The sequence below is a fragment of the Podarcis bocagei genome (genome assembly GCF_964188305.1).
Source record: "Podarcis bocagei genome assembly, chromosome: 9".
NCBI classification, from domain to species: Eukaryota; Metazoa; Chordata; class Lepidosauria; order Squamata; family Lacertidae; genus Podarcis; species Podarcis bocagei.
This window is the reverse complement of record NC_138134.1, coordinates 52,908,329-52,914,874: the sequence shown is the minus strand read 5'-3', so window position 1 is coordinate 52,914,874 and position 6,546 is coordinate 52,908,329. Positions and strand designations below refer to the sequence as shown.

General features: G+C 37.7%; 2 long non-coding RNA genes across 2 annotated transcripts; one reads left to right on the top strand and one right to left on the bottom strand.

Moving 5' to 3' along the window:
• Nucleotides 1–944: 944 nt before the first annotated feature.
• LOC308594784 lies at nt 945–4,736 on the bottom strand. The gene is made up of 2 exons (XR_014011607.1): nt 4,625–4,736; nt 945–1,077 (listed from the first exon to the last, which is right to left on the bottom strand). It is a non-coding gene; the product is annotated as an uncharacterized lncRNA (long non-coding RNA).
• A 139-nt stretch (nt 4,737–4,875) lies between these two features.
• Nucleotides 4,876–6,228, top strand: LOC308594134. Its single transcript, XR_014011354.1, has 2 exons — nt 4,876–4,908; nt 5,913–6,228. It is a non-coding gene; the product is annotated as an uncharacterized lncRNA (long non-coding RNA).
• The last annotated feature ends 318 nt before the right edge of the window (nt 6,229–6,546 follow it).

Sequence of the window (6,546 nt, the reverse complement as noted above, 5' to 3'; positions counted from 1 at the left end):
ATAAGCAAAGGATTTTAGGTATATCTGGTTTTCAACATTGTGGTATATTAGCAGATAAATATCATTATATTCTGGACCCCTAATTGGGAACAACTTGTCTATTCCTTTTGAACAGCTTATACCCCTCAATTTCTACATTTCATTGATGAGTCTCATCCCACCAAGCTTCACTAATTCAGTGTTAGATCATAGTTGTCATCCTGTATTAAGACCTCAAGTTCATTTTGCTTGTTTCCCATATTCTGTGCATTAGTATGGAGACAACTGATACCATGAGTCATTCCCATCAGCTGCTTCCTTTTTGTAGTTTCCTGCCCTTTAGCAGGAAATAGGCCTTCGGCCTCATTGAGCAAGGCTCCTCTTACAGTTTTAACATTAAACTGTTACTGAGTGTCTCATATTGTTCCCAGCATATCATCTCTATTCTTCATGATGATGGAAAACCCATTCCTTAAAACATTTGCTGTGTTTTGGAACTCCAAGACACTTCAACTTGCACACTGTTCATAAAACTGAATTGCAAGGGAAGTCCGCATTTTGCGCAAAGATCCATGTATGTATTGGAGCCTCCACAGGCTAATTGCATTTTTAATATAGCCAAACAAATGTGCTTGTATCTTCAGGGGAGTGACCATGTGTGTGAGAGACACATAAAAATTGTTGGTTAAGTTTCCTGGTCAGAAAACACTTCATCAAAGGCATAATAAAAAGAAATTCCTTGTTCCAGCCAAGATATGAGTACAGAATAGATCATGACGGCTGACATTTCCCAAGATACCTCCTAATCTTACAAGCCTATTCACAAAGCTTTGTTGTCCATATCAGTTCATCTTTTCTCCAGGGTCAATTATGCTATTTGTATTCAAATCAATCCCTTAATCAAATCCTTTGATAGTTTGAGCCAGCCAGGCAGATATTTATCACATAAATGTAATAGAGGTATCTTTGTTTCAGAGTGGCATACTCTAATGGTGTGTTGCCACACCGAACCACTTATACATATGTATGCACCCAGAAATCCTTCTTATCAGCGTCCAAGAATGCCCTGTCATCTCCTCCTCACTTCTTAATAAAGACCTATGGAAGAATCATATTCTCATTATACTGATAAAACATACATCACCCAGATGTGTGACAGAACATTCTAATATAAGAAGAAGAAGAGTTTGGATTTGATATCCCGCCTTTCACTGCCTTTAAGGAGTTTCAAAGTGGCTAACAATCTCCTTTCCCTTCCTCCCCCACAACAAACACTCTGTGAGGTGAGTGGGGCTGAGAGACTTCAAAGAAGTGTGACTGGCCCAAGGTCACCCAGCAGCTGCATGTGGAGGAGCGGGGAAGCGAACCCAGTTCACCAGATTACGAGACTACCGCTCTTAACCACTACACCACACTGGCTCTCTACATATCGTCTATTAAACAGGCTGTTAAATGTTTCCCTAAAAAATAGTTGCATTTTGAAAGAAATGTCACTGTAGCTAGGCAGGAGAGCAAAGTTGACATAATAAATATCATTATCACTATCACTAATAATAGTAGTAGCTATTTAAAAAAAGTACTACTGCTACTAACAGTCCTGCTTAGGAAGTTATTTCCAAAGCCAGTAAGAAGATGTCTCCCCTACTCCCAAACTTCCATTTCTTTAAACACCAGAACTATTTAATTATTTCTTTTTGCCATGTTCACTGTCTTAAGGTTACAATATGCATGTGAAGTGGCAAAAGCAAAGTTAACACAAACCTTCCATCTGAATATGAGATCCAAATTGATTATAATAGATTTAAAGGTACAATAAGGGTTGAAACAAGGTAATAAATTGCTGATTTGGCTAAAATAATGAACGCAATGTTGGGAGGACGCGAGGAGGTCCGAAAGAAAGCAAGTTGCTGAAAGATGATGTGAAATATATTCAACTCTTTCTTCTTCTTCTATTTTTCTTTATATATATAAAAAAAATGTTTCTTGCATGTTGTTATGTAAACAAATCTGTGAACCTATGAAAAGAAACGCAATAAAAAAACTTTTTTAAAAAAAACAACAAATTGATTATCACATTTTGGGCAGGGGGGAATTTCTCTTTAGGTTATATTAATAAAATGAAAATGAAAATGTTAATGAAGAATTGACATGTGCCCTCTCTAAAATAGGAAGATTTGAAGTTGCCTTTGGGAACAACTTGCTAACTGGCTTTGAAGAACCTATCTCTGTTCTGGGAGTTGAGAAAAGCTGCATTGGGCTGCCTTGTGACACCAAAATAACATATGCTCATGGAAATAAAAACACAAAAAACCCTTAGTTTTCATTAATAACAAACTTTTACAAAACATTTGGCTTGGCACAACGTTGTCAGGTGCAAAATGTAAAGAGCTTGAAGTTTATTGTTATATTAATTCTGAAGAAAGTTGCTTCTAAATGTTGGGGGCAACGTGGAGAAATATCGTAGGTACATTTTTACATGTCTGGTGGGCATGATTTCATATTGTTTCATTTTTTAAAAAAGTGACAATGGCCTCTTAAGCCCTGTGGCGTTTGCCTTCCTAGGTGTGTGACATCATACTGGGTTCATAAGGAAAGGGTTAACTAATTATAAAATAACTAACCAATGGGAACCCAAGGGGAGGAGTTAGAGTTAGAGTTAGGGGGGTTGAGAAGTTAGTGTGGAGTTAGAGAAGAGACGGAGAGGATAAGTCTATGGGTTTCGCTAGTCTGATTTGAGAGAGTGAGAGAATCTATTAAGAGGAGTCAGTCAAACAGTTGAGATAATCAGTCAGAAGGTATTAGGAAGGTATAGGCCGGTAAAGAAACTAAAGTTAAGAAACTGACAAGAATATTATCTGAGAAACCATAAACTTGTTAATACTTATAAAATAAACTTGTTTATTCGGTTCACTTGGTAGACTCAGTGTCTACCCGAGAGTAACAGGTTGGTGGCAGTGGGGAAGCGGGCACAGTGGTGGCACAGGGATCAATAGACCGTTAAACATCCGGGACCCTGTGTGATCGCCACAAGCCCTTAAAAACAAAATGTGAAATGGTAAATGGATTGAACTATGGGCCACAGCTTTATTCTTCTACATGTGTGAACTGTAGCATTTTTAATTCTTTAAAGCAATTGCACTTTATTACTGTCACACACCAAAACAGTCCAAGTTGGACGATGGGAGGGATAGACAGGGAGACTATACAGAAAACAGGTGTAATAGACTAACAATGATGCTGTCTGGATGCTCCACAAACAGTGAGTGAACAAAAGGTGCCAACTACAGGTGATGCGCAGGTGAGAAAGCAACCTCTTTTTCTTTCTTTGCATAGACAGTTTGCTTCTTTCGAGTATAGTGCAAATCTGTAAACATGACACAAGATAATGCTAGATAATCATATTCTACTTATAGAAGTTAATTGTAAAATGCTATCCCAATTGCAACAGCATAAACATTGCACTTACTCTGCAGAGGTCTGATTGCCAATGACTGTATTAACACAAGGCACGTGCCATATTTTTTTATTTAAACAATAGTCCCTACCCCTGAGAATTTATCTGGGAATAATTAGCTGCCGTGTGAAATATGCCTTGAACAACTGTTAACATAACCTAGTGATCTAATTTAGTTCAATTGTTGGTTGAACTAATAATAAAATATGACATCTTAAGTCTGGGCTAATCATTTGAAGCTCATTCTTGAGGTTAAGAGATACGCTTGTGCTCATAAGATAACGTGTGGTAACTGGACATGTGTTCCTGGAGGAAGGGAGATTGGGATCATGCCAAGAGATCCTGCCCTTCGTCTATGTACATACAAATTGTACATGCACGGGCAATGCACATGTGTAAAAATCAAACTAAAGACCCACATCATCCACATGAACTTATCTATTTTAAAAAGATATACAATCATACCCAATCTTACTTTAGATCAGACCCATGTGGTGAGCACCATAACACGACCTTTTGTGCAGTGTTGCATGGCTTGTGGAACTACTTCCCAGGTGGGGGAAATCCAGTAAGCCCCCTCTCTTTGACTTTTTAAATGTGTCTTGAAAGCATTTCTATTCAGGAAGACCTTTTATGATTAGTTTTATTAAAGAGAGAAGGAGTGGAGATCCTCAGCATCCAGGTAAATTCTAACAACGGGGGGGGGGGTTTCTTTTTAAAAAATGTGAAAGTAGTATTTTAGCCTTTTCCTCTGCTTAGATTTTTTTGGTGTCTTTGTGTGATGATGTTTTTAATAATTGGAATGATATCAAAATACCATACTCAGAGCAGACCCACAGAAATAAATGGATTTATGCTACTAAGTGGGTCTATTCTGAATACAACTAATGTTGGATATAACCCCCGAGTTTTATGAAAGGGGTGGGAAACTTCCAATCCACAAATCAATTGAGATCCTCCAGATGCTGTCCTTATCATCCCCTTCACCGGCTGTAAAAAAACACCATCAAGTGCTTTTGTCTAGATGGAATGTTTGCTTGAACTTTGATAATGCTTCTTGTTTAAGTGGATTGAAAGATGGAAAGGGAGTACAGAAAGATTTGCTTTTGCGCAGCTGGAATGGTGCCCTCTTTACAAAGAAAAGAGTCACATTGTTTCCTCCCCTCCCCTCTCCCTCTGCCCCCCATCTACCACTGTCATGCAGCTCTTAGGGGCTTCCCTGAAGGGGGATGCAATCTTTGTCCTGAAAAAGGTCCCCTACAGCAGTTTTATGGTGTGCCCTTCCCAGGTATCGCCACAGATGAAGGCTGGTATAATATTTAATTATAAACAAGCACACAGATACATCACTGCTGAGGTGCACTTGCCATTGTGAGGCCTGAGGAAATTATGATGATGCCATTCCCAGAGGTTGCCGTTGGCTACAGACTACCCATGACACCACAAAAGCACACAACAACTGAATGGATACAAAGGTGGGCAAGAATCTCTGTCACTGAACAATTAGGAATTATTTCTACATAATATTGTGTGTCAAATGAGCTATAATAATTAATTGCACAGGGAAAGGAAGCACAAGGACCAGTTTCCAGTTCTGGTTTGTTTTTCTAAGCTGGTGAATCGACTCCATGCTACTCTATAATTCAATCCATATGTTACAGTAGTAGCACCTAACAAGAGCACAAATGAATCAGGTGGATGAAAAAAATATTAAGGATCCAGCACTGTCAAGAAGATGTCTGACTAAGCTTTATCTATATAAACATTACTTTTTGTTTCTATATTATATCTGTTTACTTCTCATCTTTGGCATGTAGTAGACACCAATTGCTTAAGATGAATTATTATTTTTCAGCAATAGAATCTTTTGGGATTACATTTTGCTGCTGCTGTTGTCAAGTTGAATTTTGTCTTCATTAGGATGAGAAGCAGGCCCTTTGATTAATAAATATATCTACTGGGAATTTAAATATGTTTTGCAACAGCACAATAGATTTTGCCCACCTAACTCATGCAGCCCAAATATTCATTGTGTGTTTAACTATGTTAAAGCTATCACTATTTACCAACAATTATTTTCTTATTACTTCCATCACATTTCTATATTGCCTGCTGCAATACTAACACACATATCGCTGACAGAAAATTATTGCGGCTCCTATTACACTGCAATATTCAACTCCATTATTGAATACAAGGATACCTGCTATATATTTTTAAAGTATCAATATTTTCACTTGTTTGCCTGCATCTAACAGTTATCATTTTTACAGACACTCACATTTTATAATACCATTTTTTGCAGCTATCAATCTTTAGGCACATTTAAGTATAAAATTATAATGCTGGTTTTAATTCTGTTTTTGAAATATTTATGCAGAATAGCAACTAGATTAGACAGCATCTGATTCTCAACTATTTTGGCAATTTAAAAAGAGCTGATGAAGTCTATGATTTTGTTTCTATTGTACTATTTCAGAATATACAAAGAAATGAATTTCTCTCAGTCTTGGTTTCAGTCTTGCACACAGGCTGCTGAGATGCCACTGAGTTCAACATGACTTACGCTGCCTAACAACGTGCAAGTTTATCACCTTCTCCAGCAAAATATCCTTGGATCTTCATTTCAGTGGATAATTGAGAGACCTCATGGGTTGACTGCCACAGAAATATTATCAAACATGATCAATCATACCATCATTGTCACAAGAAAGTCAAAATGCCCCTGGGATATGTTAGGAAACATTTCAAAACAACATTGTGAAAAATAAAGAGACTGAATGTGTGCAATTTGATGAGCATCTATCCATTCTTTTCATGAAAATATTGTAAGAACCACCTTCTGTAGCTGTAGGAAGTCATTTCAGTGGCAGTCTGGCCTTCTTCAGATGGACTCAGTCTATCTCCTCTAGTTGACATCCATGAGTCTCTGTGATGCCTACAAACAGGTCATGAAGGTAGTAACCCTCTTCCACAATATTTTCAATAAGGCAAAGGAAAAAGATGTGGAACCTATGGGAGTCCTATGGGGTAACATAGACTATTCATTTTTATGTTCACGCTGCCACTCTGTTTTTCAGTACAATGGCTGTGTGAGCACTACATAACATTTG